We start from the raw sequence: 16,917 nt of genomic DNA on the forward strand, positions 1-16,917 counted from the left end.
GAAGGGGTATAGAAAGAGATAGCAATACCCGGCGGGAAACGTGCTGCCTATCTCAATTAAATAAGCTTCGAATAAGGTAAGTAAATTAATATGCGTTTTAATGGTAGGTAAAACGCGTCTATTTAATGTTACATTACGAGTATTGAAACTAAAAATATCAATTTTATAACTAATTACTTAGCACTTACCTGCTGTAAAATGAAACCAAAGAGAGCAAAGCAACTAAACGAATTCCGTTAAACGTTAAGTCCCAGAACTCTCTGAATTTATTCATCTACTTCGTATTCCGTAAAAGAGCTTCATTCTTGCTTTTTGCATCAAGCATTTTTACAGTACTAGTACCTCGAGTGATTTAGTGGCGCACAATTCACTCTAAAGAGACAGTGAAATATATACTTCTGTAGTATTAGAACGCAATGAACAAATAACGTTTAAAGGATAAAGTGCATACTTGGAATACATTTTTTTATATAACTGCGCTATAGTTTAAAATTTAGTAGGAGCCATTTAACTACGTGGAGGTTATATTATTATAAAGACATCCAAAATCAGAAAGAGTTAACTGATAGCAGTTAAAAAAAAATCGTTTTATCGATAATGAAATAAAAGGCAATAGCCTATTCCTTCATCTTGTAATAGAAAAGTGGTTAAAAAGAAGTAAGTAGCTAAAAAAGAAAAAGAAATGGTCTGTAGCAGCTGCGGCCAGTGTCACTTTAGTCGGGTCGGTTTGCGGAGCTCTTTTTCTTTTACTACTTATTATGCTTAATGAATTTTAATAGACTTTATAAATTAAACTATATCTAATGATATTAGGAGGCGGATTACGTTTGATAACAGGACAACAGTTTGTTTTAATGGTTTCGTACCTCAAAAGGAAAAAAAAAGCTAGGGATCCCTTATACGATAACTTTCTTGTCTGTCCGTCCGTCTGGCTGTCTGTTAAGACCCTTTATCTCGGGAACGTGTGGAGGTATCGAGTTGAAATTAAAACCATATACTCAGACCTACTACAGTAGGTAGTCCCTTGAAGCTGTGAAAAAAATTAAACTTATAGGTTCAATAACGTTCAATTTCACGGAGAAATTGATTTATTTCATGAATAACTATTGCAGTAACCGAAGAAAATATAAAAGTGTAAGTTCAATTCACTTTATAAAAAACAGATGCACCTGAGACAAAGAAGTGGTAATTGGGTTTTCAAGTAACACAGTCTTACAGAAGACTGAAAACGCTTTTATAAAGACAGTCTCCTCACTGTCGCCACAGTGTTGAACAGTGAATAAATTTAACCCAAGCTCCTTTCCGCAGCGGCATATAAGTAGAATTTGTAACCTCCAATTTTACCTATCTGTTTCGCTTCTTTTTTCTCGACTACGGCAAAGCCACAATGGATTGTAATGGGGGCCAATCGATTCGTTTATGAAAAACATTCAATCAACTTCCAAAGAAAAGGATTTTGATCAACAAAGGAGGAAATGTATTTCCTCAAATATTGGAGATCCTTGTTACGGATCCAATCTTCTCGTTTTTACTAAACATTTGCAGACTTTGTAGGTAAGTAATTAAATGGAATCTCAAGGTTGTCCGTTTAACGTTATTACTCCAGCTGCAAATTTCCACATTACTAGTCTTGAAAATTATATACTATAATAACGTGAACACTAGCACAATAATAGTATCATAGCAGGACAAAGCAAACTCACGCAAGCAAATTTCAATTGAACTGTCATTACAATTATCCCTTTGTAGCGTTTTATGCTTTGTTGTCCTGCACACGGCATTTCCAATTTTCACTGTTTCGATGTTTCAATATGTTTTTTGTCCTCTCGATACAAGCGTTAACTCAATTTGTCATTTTAGTAAACCTAATTCAGTCCTAATTGAGAATTTCATTGGTTGTTAGGACTGTTGTTCTTGATCACTTTGTTGTGTATTTTCTAAAATCATCGATTACTTATAGGGTGATATAGTTCAATAGGTTTCGTTATCGCGTCACGCCTTATGGCATACACATTTTGAGAGCATGCATGATAAAATATAATAGGTATTTACATATTATTATTTACAAGTCCTGGCCATCTAAAAAACCTTTTATAGAGTAATATTTCTTTCGAATAAAAACATTTTCGAGGCATTTTTAAATATAGAGCTGCGCTGATTGTTTATTTTGCTCGTATTTTATTAAATATTCACGGAGCCATTTCGTCCACATTTTTTTTGAATAAATTTGTCTTGGGTATGATAGGATGCCGTATTTTACCCCGTAATCGTAAGATTTTAAAGCTCAAGAATATATTTACTTCTAATAACAAAAACACATTTCATAAATATAATGGGCTAGAACGTGATAGAATTTGAGATCGAAATGCCATTACACGGTCTATAGATTTACCCCAAAATATTATTCCTTACCTTAAAATCGATGTAACAAAGCCATGGCAAGCGGTAAGCACTGCAGATAGGTTCACCCTTTTACTTAAATTAGTGCCCAGCGCGCTGCGCGACGAGCGGCAGTACGCGGCGACGCAGCTCCGAAACATGTCCACACAAAATAACTACAAGTTAATGTTGAAAACAGGATGAGTCAGTTTGCAGTGCTACGTAGTCCCACAAGTCGTCTAATTTACTTTCCTCGTCTCATATCTTTCTCAAACGTTTCACGTTAAATACAATCCTTGGCTTTACACATTAGAGTCTAAATTTTGGTTCAAAGTAAAGCCGACAAACAGCCAAATTATTATTCGACTGTGGTTACAAGTAGAGACAAGTGGGGCGAAATCCGTGCTTGGCAATCTCTTGGTCCAGTAGACAATATTATTTATTGCCCGAGTATTCCGATTAGTCGACGAATGCGGAGTCTGGAATAATCCTAGATTATTGGAAATTTAAAAATTCAGCGATGAAGGCTACTGAGAGAAGCAAGACGTATTGACGTTACAATACGAGTTATAATTAAGTGTCGCTATTAGTTAAATTAAACGGTATATTTTGGTAAAATCTGAACGATCATCAGCTTAAGGCATGTGAAAATAGGTATACATTCTTTTAAAGAGTACTAGGTAGAAGCTTAAGAGGGTTTTGTCACGTTGATACCTTTTCTACCATTTTTAACCCCCCACGCATAAAAGGGTTATCAGTTCTTTGTGTGTTTTTAAGATGCAGTATTGTAGGTATATCGGTGTGATATGTAATCCTAACTTTCCTTTAAGAATGTATATAAATAACTTACCAAAATCTTTGGTTTTAAGGATAGCTTAATTTGTCAACAATCTGATCCTATAAACGTATAAGCGATAGTAGGTATCTCACTGAATTTCAACATTATTCCCTTCATTTGACAAACGGGGTATTTACAATGAGGTATACCTCTCATATTTTGCTAAATATTAAAAGCTCTGGATATTTCGGTACAGTTGCACATGCCATCTTGTCGGAATAACTGACGTAGGTACTGCGAATTTTAATTTTAGTCTACCAATACTACTTAGCGATATAAATCGCACACACATACAGTTCTAAATACCCCGTTTCTCATAATACGAGCCCCGATGCATATGTTTTCGTCAGGTGACCCCATTTTTTGAGGTTCTCGCGTTTGTTCTAAAATAATGTTTTTGTTTAAAAATTACTAATATTTAATGCTTATACTAATGTAATTTAATTTTATATGGTAATACTCTGCAATAACTAAATCCAAATACAAGAAATACCGTTTGTACTGAAAGAAAAAAAATAATGATTTTTAATTTTTTTTTTTGACGGGTGGGATTACAACATACGTGAAAAGGGCTATTACCAGGGAAAGCAATAGGGCTCTGCCAATGTACTGACAATTTTGTTTCGAGCCCATGCATGCAGCAGTGCTGTAAGAGAGGACAATATGATTTGGACAACGTTTTTGAAAAGTCCTTTTTTTCAGCAATAAAAGTCTCATGCAATTTTATTATACGATCAAAATAGACTACATTAAACATTGCTATTATGGTTCCCATTACTGGGTCATTATATGTTTATGTGTAAAATTTATTAAAATAAACAAAATTGTTGCGCGGAACTAGACGAAATCATTTGCATCGGGGCTCGTACTTATTCAGTTTTGCTGTAAATATTCTTGAATTTTGATCCTTTGTTTTCACGCGGGCTTCGAACGCTTTGAACCAAATTTATTTACCGGTTTCAATTTCCGCGCTGGAATAAGTTTTTACGTACCTCTAGAAAAAGCAATATTTCAACCACATGTACAACTAGCTGTTGCCCGCGACTTCGTCCGCGTGGAATCTTATCTTCAACATTTTACATCTTTAGTACCTATAATTTTCATATCCAAGCGATGTTGAAATTAAGTACTTTTCTTTTTTAGCAAGTTGTATGAAGTTTTAAGTCAAGTGGATTTTGATGTTGGTTGCTGAAATTACTTTTCTTGTATTCTCATAATAGGTACCTTTCAATACCAATAGGAAGATTCAAGTTCCATACAAACTTTCAACCCCTTTCTCACCACCTTGGGGGATGATTTTCAAAAATGCTTGAATTAGTTTTCATGTTTTTTAATTTATTACCTTTTTTTCCAAAAAGTTAAAGTTCCTAGCTTAAAATTAAATTTACACCCCAAGACGAATTTTCATCCCCTTTTTAGCCCCCTTAGGGATTGAATTTCCAAAAACATTGCAATTACTTTTTTTTGTAATCGGCTATTATGTCTTTCTAAGAAGTTTCAAAGCATTTGTAATGGATTCAAACTTTGAACCCCATTTTAACCCTGTTAGGGAATGAATTTTACAAATCGCTGAAATCACTTTTATTGTCTTCTAATAATATACCCAAATACAAAGATTCAAATCCCGCACTCGAAAAAATGCATAATATCCATACAAACTTTCAACCCCGTTTTCACCACCATAGGGATGAATTTTCAAAAACGCTGAAATGAGTTTTCTTGTATTTTAATTTAAAACGTTTTTACAAAGTTTCAAGTTCCTTGCTTAAAATAAAATTTGCACCCGCAGACGAACTTCCATCCCCTTTTTAACCCCCTTAGGGGTTGAAATTCCAAAAACGTTGCAATCACTTTTTTTTGTAATGGGCTATCATGCCTTTCTACGAAGTTTCAAAGCATTTGTAATGGATTAAAATTTTCAACCCCTTTTTAACCCTGTTAGGGGACGAATTTTACAAAACGCTGAAATTACTTTTCCTGTCTTCTAATAATATCCCTAAATACAAAGATTCAAGTCCCACACTCGAAAAAATGTTTGATATCCATACAAACTTTCAACCCCTTTTTCACCACCTTAGGGGATGAATTTTCAAAAACGCTGAAATTAGTTTTCTTGTATTTTAATAATATATCTTTTAACGAAGTTTCAAATTCGTAGCTCAAAAGAAAACTTTAACCCCATACAAACTATCATCCCCTTTTTAACCCTGTTAGGGGATGAATTTTACAAAACGCTGAAATTACTTTTATTGTCTTTTAATAATATCCGCAAATACAAAGATTCAAGTCCCGCGCTCGAAATTTTTTTTGATATTCATACAAACTTTCAACCCCTTTTTCACCACCTTAGGGGATGAATTTTCAAAAACGCCGAAATTAGTTTTCTTGTATTTTAATAATATATTTTTTTGCGAAGTTTCAAATTCCTAACTTAAAAGAAAACTTTAACCCCATACAAACTTTCATCCCCTTTTTAACCCCCTTAGGGGTTGAATTTCTCAAAATCGCTTCTTATCTCTTGTACACTTTATAAATGCAATCTGGTGTGCAAATATCAACTTTCTGGCTTTTGTAGTTTCGGCTCTGCGTTGATGAATCAGTCAGTCAGTCAGTCAGTCAGTCAGTCAGTCAGTCAGGACACTTGCATTTATATATATATATATATATATATAGATTTCTACATACTGAAGCATAGAAAATACTAGTAACGGAGAAAATATTATAGACACCCATTAACACTCGTTTGGGTTTTATCACTTCAACGGGTCTGCATGACAGTGACCTGCATTATGAAAACTATATTGTTGCCTCTCTGTCGCACTTGTAAATTCGTACGTAAGTGTGACAGGGAGGCAACACGTCGGAAGTGGTTCGCGGTAAGCCCCCAGGTTATCACGCGGCGTAAATACCTTTAATTAACAGCTTTTCGCATCGATTCGTACCTGTAAGTCAGTGCGTCACGCTCGCGAGTGACGGAGGTCCGAAACGCTTATGGGTTTGTTATTTAGATACAGAGGCCGATTCGACCTTACATTTAGATATCAAAATAATGTTGACCGTCCATCTCGCTTGTGCCAATATAGTACGAGCGAAACGCACGCTCGAATAACAAACTGATATCATTTTTATATCAAAATGTACGTTCACATTTGGTCTCCCAGTAGCGACCGTTCACGGGTGTAAAAATTTGTTAATTCTGGGTTCTGGGTCCCCTGGATCCGTGAGCGACTTTGTTTCTAAAAGGTTTTTAATTTTTTACATACAAAAATGCACGTATCTATTCTTAGGGTTTTGTCAGAAAAAAAAACAAATTTTATTACAAAATAAATAGAGTACTTATTAAAACTGTTCTAAAAAGGAAAGTAATAGTTATACAAACATAATTTTTACTTACATTTAGCGGGTTCGAGTCCCGGTTCAGACAGGCGATTATTTAAAATTCTTTGAATGCAGTTCGTGTTACTTTAAAATAAAAATGAAGTCTTCTTTCAGTTAAATTTCTTATCTACAGTATTTAAAGTACTTCCCCTCCATGTGTCATAGTCGTGGGATGCCCTTTATAGCTATTTTGTTTAATTCATGATGCAAAATAAGTCGCATTATCCGGAGCAATGATGAATAGCAAGTTGTTGTATGAAGACTTGGGTACCTATTCTAGGTTTAGCTATGGTTCCGTTGATAAGGCTGATATTTCCGAAAGAAGCAGAAAATATAATCATTGTTAGCATAACATAACAATAGTCTACCACCAAACTTTTCAGACAGCGGTACAACTCTATGCAGTGAATATCATTTCAGAGTAAAATATAATTTCAAAACAACATCAGTTTATATCAAAGTGGCTCTTTGTATATATTCTTGATTTCTTGAGGAGTACATTTCTGCCAACCTCACTCCATTATACAAATTTGCTGTTGGTAAAGTCATAAAAATTAACGTTACCTTTAATTTCAATTCCTTAGTAATTAAGTCAATTTTGCTACTAACATAATTTGTTAAAAGCATATGTAAGTTTGTTAGCTTTTGCTGGAGTTGTTGGCAAGTTGTGATAACATTTCTCAGCCCCTGACACTCGTATGCCAAAATGTCAGTATTTCCTTGGAGAAATTGCTTGTAACAAACTAGTTTAATACCTACAAAGGTTGACATTCCAAAGCTAGATGAAATGTGGTGAATTATTATTGTTATTAGGTGAGATGAGGATGGTTTTATGAAAATCATGAATAGTATACAAATTTCTTCATAAACTAAGTGTTCCGTGAACTGCGTTTTGTACGGAACACTAAAAACATTACCTACCTACATTAAAAAAAAATATTAGAAGAAAATGTATGCACAGAACGTATGTTCATTCTTATTTTAACGTATTGTAATACATGTTTTATGTACTTCTCATTTAAATTGGCATTTCGTCTGAATGACGGAATATCATAACAAAATTCAAAATTGATCAGTGCACCTGGTTTAATGAAAGGAATTAAGCTCTCGTTTCGGTAATAAATCAACAAAAATTTATGGCTAGTGAAAAAACGTACGCGTTTCAAACGGTAGCCGGAGAGTTTGGCACGTCGATAGAGACAGGCAGAGAGAGTTATTACCATAATATTCCCAAGCTTTGCAATTGCAATTGGGTTTCTGAATTTAATCTTGTATTATGGCTCATAAAACTAAGTCAACATGAATTTACGGGTCCAGAAGAAATAAATTGCAGAATCAAGAAAACTGCTACAATCTTGTGCTACAAAGTGCCAAGCGAACGCGGTTCTTGGCGTAAAACAACAATTTTCGATAGCGATTCGATTCCAAAACAGCGATAAGTGAAAGCTTACCCGTTCGAGTGGCAATGAACGTGACTCGGGAACGGCGTTGGGGAATAATGGTGCCTTTCAAATTAGATCACATTGCAAAAGCGAAATCCCTTACAATGAATTTGTAACTATTCGATTTTTATTTTGGAAACAAAAGAACAAGCCAAGCTAAGCCAAGTACATTCATCTTCAAACACAGCTGTGTGAGATTAAGTGTAAAAACGATTACATTTATCAAGTAAAATAGTGATTTAAACTTTCACGATTATTAAACATTATCAAACTGCACAACGGGACTTAATCGCGTATTTAAGTTTTAAGATTTACCTCCGACGTTTCGAGGACGGCGTTGTCCCCGTGGTCTCGGAGAAGACTGGCTCAAGTTGACATCAACATCTTCTAGCCGCGCGAGACCACGACCACGACCACGAGACAACCACCACCGACACCACGACCGACCACGACCACAACCACGACCACGGGGACAACGCCGTCCTCGAAACGTCGGAGGTAAATCTTAAAACTTAAATACGCGATTAAGTCCCGTTGTGCAGTTTGATAAAGTAAAATAGTGTTATTAATATGATTAATATCTACAAAATTATCGTCTCTCGTATTTTAAAATACTAAAATATATAAGTGTAAGTGGCGGGATCGATGGGGCGTTAGAATCAGCAAACAGGCAGTTTGACGACTAATAATTTTATTTTAAACTTGGCGAATTTACGTATACAGTTTGCCAAAGTGCTCGAAAAAGGTAACACTGCCCACTTAAAGGTGTTGACTGGAGACCCACAAGAGTATGCAGGAGCAAACACCCTCAGCACGAACTTAACCACCGGTTTGAGATACTAGGTAATATCAGTCTCAGAGCATCTCTAGACAGAAAGGGATCCAAGTTACTGTTTAAGTATTCATATTGAAACAACTATTATTTAGGGGTACTAATATGGAATATTTTCTTAATTAATTAAGGAAACTAGACAATATGAATAAAACATTTATTTAAATAATTTCAAAACTAACCCGGAGAGCCTTAAGGGCCTTAATGACAGGAACTTAAGGTAAACTAGCTCTTATCTAAATAACATGAGCATCAGACTCTTATTTAAGTGTTGAGGGAACAGTTATGGGTATAGCGAACTCTTTTTTAAAATGTTTTGGTAGAAGCGGCCTACTGACGGACAAACTTAAAAGTTACTAAGGGTATGAGGGCGCCAGAACCAGCATCTCTGGTTCAGTAATACATATTAGATAAAGGGTCGATCTAACCTCCAAAACTTCGAAAGACCGTAAACAATACAACCGCCACGTTGGTCAGGAACCTCTGCGTGGAAGTATGGAAACGCCAGGCACAGCTCCTTGCCACTGGTAGCTCGGCTTGCAGAAGCTGGCATTTTGAGGCCACCCCGTAAACTCGTAATAAAGACGGTAAATCTTGAAACCCTGAAATTTATAAAACTACTAAGTAACGGAACAGACATTCACAGAATCGAATAAATATACTGGACTGCGAGTAGGTCGCTGCTTACCCGGGGCAGACAATAAGCGGGCGTAGGAAAGGACTTGCATAATTTCAATGCACCCGGGGCTTCAATTTCCAGGACGATTCACATCCAACGAGGATTAGGCGGCTTAAACCGCGATATAGGTAGAAGCCATCAGACAGCACCAGGCCGCTGGGCAAAGGAAACGAACCACCTTGCTACGATCTCTTCCAAATCCAAAAAGAACGGCTAGCTACCTGGCGAGCCATCGGTGACAGATCAAACGACGGGGTTACCAGAGTCCGAACGGGGCTCGGCCGAACACCACATGACTTGACAAAAAAAAAACGCTTTCTTTCCTATTTAGTTTGCTTAGAATAATATTGAATACAACGCGCCGACGAATAAAAAAAATATTTGAAGACAATTTTAATTTACAACGACCTGCGATTAAAAAAACCAAAAATGTAGGAAGGCACCGAAATCTAGACACGCGGCAGCGTGTCAAGCCAAGTTCAAGCAACTGGCTAGCCAGCGCCGAGTGTAATATTACACGAACCACTTGGTGCCACTTTTGACCCTTCTATAACTCAAAACATCTTTGACGTAAACACATAAAACTACGTGTGTTTAATTATATCCATAAGGATATCTAGAAGCCCAAATTTCATGAAGCTAGCTCAAACGGTTATAAAGGTATGAAGGTCAAAAAGTCGTAAATTTTAAGACTGACTTATGACTTATAGTACCTAAACCTAACCTACTTCCAGATGACCTAGAAGGATGAAATTTGGAATCCAGCTTGGTTATTGTGTGTAACCGTAGGAAAAAATCTAAAAATAAAATAAAGTTAAAAAATAGGGGGGGTCCCCATACAAAAAAACCACTTTTTATTGGGACTGACATATAAGTACCTAAACCTAACCTACTTCCAGATGACCTAGAAGGATGAAATTTGGAATCCAGCTCGGTTATTGTGTGTAACCGTAGGAAAAAATCTAAAAATAAAATAAAGTTTAAAAATAGGGGGGGTCCCCATACAAAAAAAACCATTTTTTATTGGGACTGACATATAAGTACCTAAACCTAACCTACTTCCAGATGACCTAGAAGGATGAAATTTGGAATCCAGCTCGGTTATTGTGTGTAAGCGTAGGAAAAAATCTAAAAATAAAAAAAAGTTAAAAAATAGGGGGGGTCCCCATACAAAAAAATATTTTTTTATTGTAGCGTTGGAACCGTTACAAGCAGATATTTGAAACTACCCCAATATATGTATTATTATATTTGCTATATTAAAATAAAGTTTAGTCAAAAAATAAGTGGTGTCCCCATACAAAAAACTTGTAATACGCTCTAAACAACCGGCCAACGGTGTGTCGTCGGCGGCGCGCGGCACCACATAATTACACAAAGAACAGAAGTAAAAACCATACAGCGGAAACACAAGAAAAAACATTAAATCTCAATACCTGCCTAGTTTTCTTTACAAAAAGTATTGATATCCCACCAAAAACATAAATGTAAAAAAGGAGAGCCAAGTTCAATACAAAAATTATGCTTGGCTGTGGGGCTCGCCGCAAAAAGAATGGAGATCTAAATGAGTGCCACTGCCAAGTTCTATGCAAAATCCAAATATGTATTTATAGGAACAAAATAACATTATAAACAAGTATTAAACTCTATTTCTTTGCTTTATTGGATACCTATAACAATTGCTGTTATTTAAAAAAATGTGAGATCTTAAAGTAGGTTAGATTTGGCTTGGTCAGGTTTTATCAGAATTACAATATATATAAAATGATTGATATAATGAAAACTGGCCAAGTCAAATGTAACCTACTTTAAGATTTCACATTTTTTTAAATAACAGCAATTGTTATAGGTATCCAATAAAGCAAAGAAATAGAGTTTAATACTTGTTTATAATGTTATTTTGTTCCTATAAATACATATTTGGATTTTGCATAGAACTTGGCAGTGGCACTCATTTAGATCTCCATTCTTTTTGCGGCGAGCCCCACAGCCAAGCATAATTTTTGTATTGAACTTGGCTCTCCTTTTTTACATTTATGTTTTTGGTGGGTTATTTTTAATCTAGCAACCCGGACCATGTTGTTATCGACTGAGCTCGCTAGATGGCGTTAAGGGTATCAAACGAATATGGGTCAGGGTCACATACTGTTCAATATTGAAAAAAAAATGAAGAATTAAAATTTTGTTGTTACAGTGCTCCCCTTCCCGAAGAAAATTTTGACTACGGCAAAATTTTGAGCTGGTCCCCAGCTCGCAAAACCACCCGCGGAAAGTACCTAGACAATTACCTACCGCTAAAAAAAACTAACTAACAAAAAAAAATCGAACCCACGCACTAAACCAGACTTACTTTATAAAGACTTGACGCACGCAAGTAAAGCTCTAAGCTACATTACCACGAAACGTCGCATCGCGTATATTCCTTGGTGGCATAACGAACGGCCCAGGCCGCGGGTTATGCGTCCAAGAGATACAGCGGAAGACGGCATATAGCCAAGTGAAATTTACTAACTAAGATCGGTGACTGCTACTACAACTAATACAACTAATTCAAAGATACCTAGCGCGCATATCAGGCCGTGACTGTCAGACGTCACAGGTCTGAACGCGGAAATCAGACAATAACACAACACATGATACATTGACCAGCTGTGTCTAAACGACAGGCAGACGGTAACGTTCGAAACAACACGAGACACACAAGGAAGTCGACTGTACAGGCTCCATTTCAGGCAATGCAAGTCTGTCAGTCTGACAAAAAAAATCCGATGTTTGCGGACAACGCTTTAAGGCGTGTACCACATAACAACCCCCTAACATCAACATTAACGTTCACGCATATGATTTAAGTCATACCGCAAAGCGTTAACAAAGAAGATGGCACTGCTATTAAGAGCCTGACGGTTTAAAGTCCGCCAGAACCCGACCAGCCAGTGCCGATTGGAATACTGGTTTAAAACGCCAGCACCCCGGTAAAACACGCGAAGAGTCTTTAAATCGTCCTCTTCGCCCCCCAACAACAAACAAACCACGTGCCTGAGTCACAGGGCGGACACGCCATACATCAAAACTCGTTTGCGTGTATATGTGTGAACGGCACGTCTGTACACGCGTCATTGTGTGAGTAAGTCGCTTAGGGCTACTATTTACATGTTTTTGAGTTCACGGAGCGTTATCGTTGTACTCGTAACGTAAATATCAAACATTTTTATTCCTAAAATTAAAGAAACAAACATAATTTACAAGATGGTATTTTCTCCTAGGTCCTTGCTATAATAAACTGTTCTATTCACAGGTCACAGCTAATATTATTTGAACGTATATGCGAACTCACCCGTAACCCGTAAAGGCCGTAAAATATTACGTAAAGTATGGTGCGGCAATAAATTACCAAAACTGTCATGTCGAATTGTCGATACACAATTAGCGTGGACTAAATATAAATACGCTACTTTTTAATATATGTGTAATAAAAATAAATGTTCTTTATTTCGTGAATTTGAAAAACAACCATACATCGCAAAATACATCGGCATTTTGAACGTTGCGTCATCGCGCCGCGGCGTTGCTAGCCGAACTGAGAGTATGTCAGAAGTCCGTCAGAACTCAGTCGCGGGGCGAGGTAATCCGAGTCGGGGCGGGGCGGTGCGTGTCCGTTCTGTATGATAATACTATTACTTATTCTGTGCCTGAGTTACGTTTGCTCAGACACGATCGAAAGAAAGTAATACGTAAACAAAACTCCTGCACGCAACCATAAAAAAAACTCCTACCGAACATCAACAAAAAAAACGCGCAATCACCGATAATTAACTAATAAGTAAATATTTACTTCACCTAAAATAACAACAATAAGGAAAAAACTCGATTTAAGTCGAGACAATAGATAAGGAAAAGTAGGTAATAAACATAACTCCCGTACGAAACAATTGTGGAAACTACTACAATAAGATTCGACCTTAAAGGTAAACGGCTATTTGAATATCGGTAAGTTATTTAAAAAAAACGTAAGTCAACAACAATAATTGTGACTGACTGTACCCAACCACGTCAAGAAACTATTTAATATTAATTTTATTTATTTTAAACTTCAACTTTTAACTTCAACTCCAAACATCCTGTAATAAATTTAATAATTGAAAACACCTGCTGACTGTACTTCACTATAACTTCCAAATTTGCTCCCTCAAACTTTTTACAACTCCACATTTATAATTAATAAAATTTCGTTACATTTTAAACAGGTGTACCGTCAACTAAGTACAAATACAGTAACCTCCCACCGAGGAAGAATAAAAAACTTAAATTGAAAGAACACAAGTCTTACAGCTTGGTACAGAACTGTCCACTAACATTACACCTTTGTATTTTTTTTTAATTAAAGTAAAAGTTAACTTACGTTTAACATTCCACACACTATTCCACTAGTTGCAATTTAATTAATAATCTTTACACAGTACTAAACAGTACAACGCAAGTAATAGATAAATATAACTCCACACTCATGTAGGTACATGACCTAACCTATAAAAGTATGCTCACATGTGGTAACAGTATTAACTTACACAGTTATGTAATATAGTTAAATTTTAAATTAAAAAAAGGTAATAATCGGTTATCCTGAACACAATACAAGAATACAAGCAGCACCGTTTCTACCAAAAAATAAAACTCCCTTTAGCTAACACACTGTGACCAAAGAGGTTCGCTAACATTGCCCCACGTGGGCTGCCGCTGAAACAACTATTATTTAGGGGTACTAATATGGAATATTTTCTTAATTAATTAAGGAAACTAGACAATATGAATAAAACATTTATTTAAATAATTTCAAAACTAACCCGGAGAGCCTTAAGGGCCTTAATGACAGGAACTTAAGGTAAACTAGCTCTTATCTAAATAACATGAGCATCAGACTCTTATTTAAGTGTTGAGGGAACAGTTATGGGTATAGCGAACTCTTTTTTAAAATGTTTTGGTAGAAGCGGCCTACTGACGGACAAACTTAAAAGTTACTAAGGGTATGAGGGCGCCAGAACCAGCATCTCTGGTTCAGTAATACATATTAGATAAAGGGTCGATCTAACCTCCAAAACTTCGAAAGACCGTAAACAATACAACCGCCACGTTGGTCAGGAACCTCTGCGTGGAAGTATGGAAACGCCAGGCACAGCTCCTTGCCACTGGTAGCTCGGCTTGCAGAAGCTGGCATTTTGAGGCCACCCCGTAAACTCGTAATAAAGACGGTAAATCTTGAAACCCTGAAATTTATAAAACTACTAAGTAACGGAACAGACATTCACAGAATCGAATAAATATACTGGACTGCGAGTAGGTCGCTGCTTACCCGGGGCAGACAATAAGCGGGCGTAGGAAAGGACTTGCATAATTTCAATGCACCCGGGGCTTCAATTTCCAGGACGATTCACATCCAACGAGGATTAGGCGGCTTAAACCGCGATATAGGTAGAAGCCATCAGACAGCACCAGGCCGCTGGGCAAAGGAAACGAACCACCTTGCTACGATCTCTTCCAAATCCAAAAAGAACGGCTAGCTACCTGGCGAGCCATCGGTGACAGATCAAACGACGGGGTTACCAGAGTCCGAACGGGGCTCGGCCGAACACCACATGACTTGACAAAAAAAAAACGCTTTCTTTCCTATTTAGTTTGCTTAGAATAATATTGAATACAACGCGCCGACGAATAAAAAAAATATTTGAAGACAATTTTAATTTACAACGACCTGCGATTAAAAAAACCAAAAATGTAGGAAGGCACCGAAATTATTTTTAATCTAGCAACCCGGACCATGTTGTTATCGACTGAGCTCGCTAGATGGCGTTAAGGGTATCAAACGAATATGGGTCAGGGTCACATACTGTTCAATATTGAAAAAAAAATGAAGAATTAAAATTTTGTTGTTACAATATAACGCGCCTATATTCTTGCTCAAATACTAACCATTTCTTTATTTTTTAATAAAAATTACTAAAAATGTAATATTTGATGTATTTTAAGATGTCAAAAAATCTGCATCCGCAACATCCCTGACACAGAGCAGCTGATTATGATACTTCGTATAAAATTATATTATAATTATAAACCGTGTCACTTTTCGTTTTACGAATCTATTAAATAAAATAAACAAAAATCAAACTTAGAACTTAACTATTCTACGAAAGACAAACGCTTGCGCGTTCTATCTCGACGCCACCGCCATCTAGTGAGCAGCTTGCATACTAATGTCGAATACATGCCATAAAACTGTGATAGACTAAAATTTGCGCGATCTATCTCGATGCCAGCGCCATCTAGCAATTAATTGGGTAAACTTTCCGTATTGGAAGTGGTGTTATGTTCTTATGTTACATAAAAACGATGGCACAAAATGCATTGTTGGTTTATCAACGAAACAGCTACGCATAAACTACTTAGTTTAGGTAATATTTTTTTCAATAGTCTTTGCAAAAACTAAGCCCCAATTATACGATTCAAGAACTTGCATGCAATATTCGATACATTGCTGTAAGAATTGATGCAATTCTGAATTCATTGCATTATGTTGTAACATAATTATTCGTATTCAGTCGATCGACCAATGTAATGTGCAATGTAACGAAAATAGCATGCAAGTTCTTGAACCGTCTAAAATTTAGACTCTAAATGGGGCTTTACATACATATGTACGATACAAAATAGGTAGGTTTGTAACTAGTTCTGGAAAGACAGAGTCGACCTCTATTTTTGGAGCAAAATCTCTGAAAATAAACGCAGAGTAGTGAGTGTGGACGTATTTCATAAATTTGTCCTGACAGTGAACAAATGTGATATTTACATAACAGTGTATTGTTCAATTTAAAATGCACAACGCCTCGCATTAAATAAACGCGACGGTGTTGAAAATTCACCCAAAAACACCTAATAAAGTTGGAAATAAAGAATGACTGAAATACTCGTACAGACGCTACTGCTACAAAGCTAATTTTACATTTACCTGCGCTATTTATTTGTAAAGTTGGTCACGTAAAGTTTCCATTTTACGAATAAAAATGTAGTTCGCAATTCATTTCTAATCGGATGCCAGATACGTGATATGCAAAATAAATGGTAGCAAAATCGTAGCAAAACAATCCTAAGGCCCCGATAGGACTGCACCAAATTCCCTCCAGAGCATTATCCCAAGTAAATTCAGGTAGAAGCCTAAAGTTAAGCAACACGTGATTGGCATTCTTATGTCGATGTAACACCTATCCAATAAAGGTCTTACCGTTTGGTATTAAGGCACAATATTGCTTATAAGTAGAATGCAGATGCTTTCACTACAAAATAAAGTTGCAGGGCGAAACTAATCACCTTAATTGAATTT

At 36.3% G+C, this 16,917-nt stretch overlaps 3 long non-coding RNA genes across 3 annotated transcripts in view; all 3 read right to left on the bottom strand.

The window, feature by feature from the left end:
* The window catches only part of LOC134666626 (uncharacterized), a 298,176-nt gene that overhangs the window by 231,595 nt on the left and 49,664 nt on the right, over positions 1–16,917 (bottom strand). The gene's annotated exons all lie outside the window — the stretch shown is intronic.
* LOC134667024 (uncharacterized) lies at positions 9,013–9,738 on the bottom strand. The gene is made up of 2 exons (XR_010098577.1): positions 9,558–9,738; positions 9,013–9,471 (listed from the first exon to the last, which is right to left on the bottom strand). It is a non-coding gene; the product is annotated as an uncharacterized LOC134667024 (long non-coding RNA).
* On the bottom strand, positions 14,351–15,076 carry LOC134667025 (uncharacterized). Its single transcript, XR_010098578.1, has 2 exons — positions 14,896–15,076; positions 14,351–14,809 (listed from the first exon to the last, which is right to left on the bottom strand). It is a non-coding gene; the product is annotated as an uncharacterized LOC134667025 (long non-coding RNA).

The sequence above is a fragment of the Cydia fagiglandana genome, chromosome 8, assembly GCF_963556715.1.
Source record: "Cydia fagiglandana chromosome 8, ilCydFagi1.1, whole genome shotgun sequence".
NCBI lineage: Eukaryota > Metazoa > Arthropoda > Insecta > Lepidoptera > Tortricidae > Cydia > Cydia fagiglandana.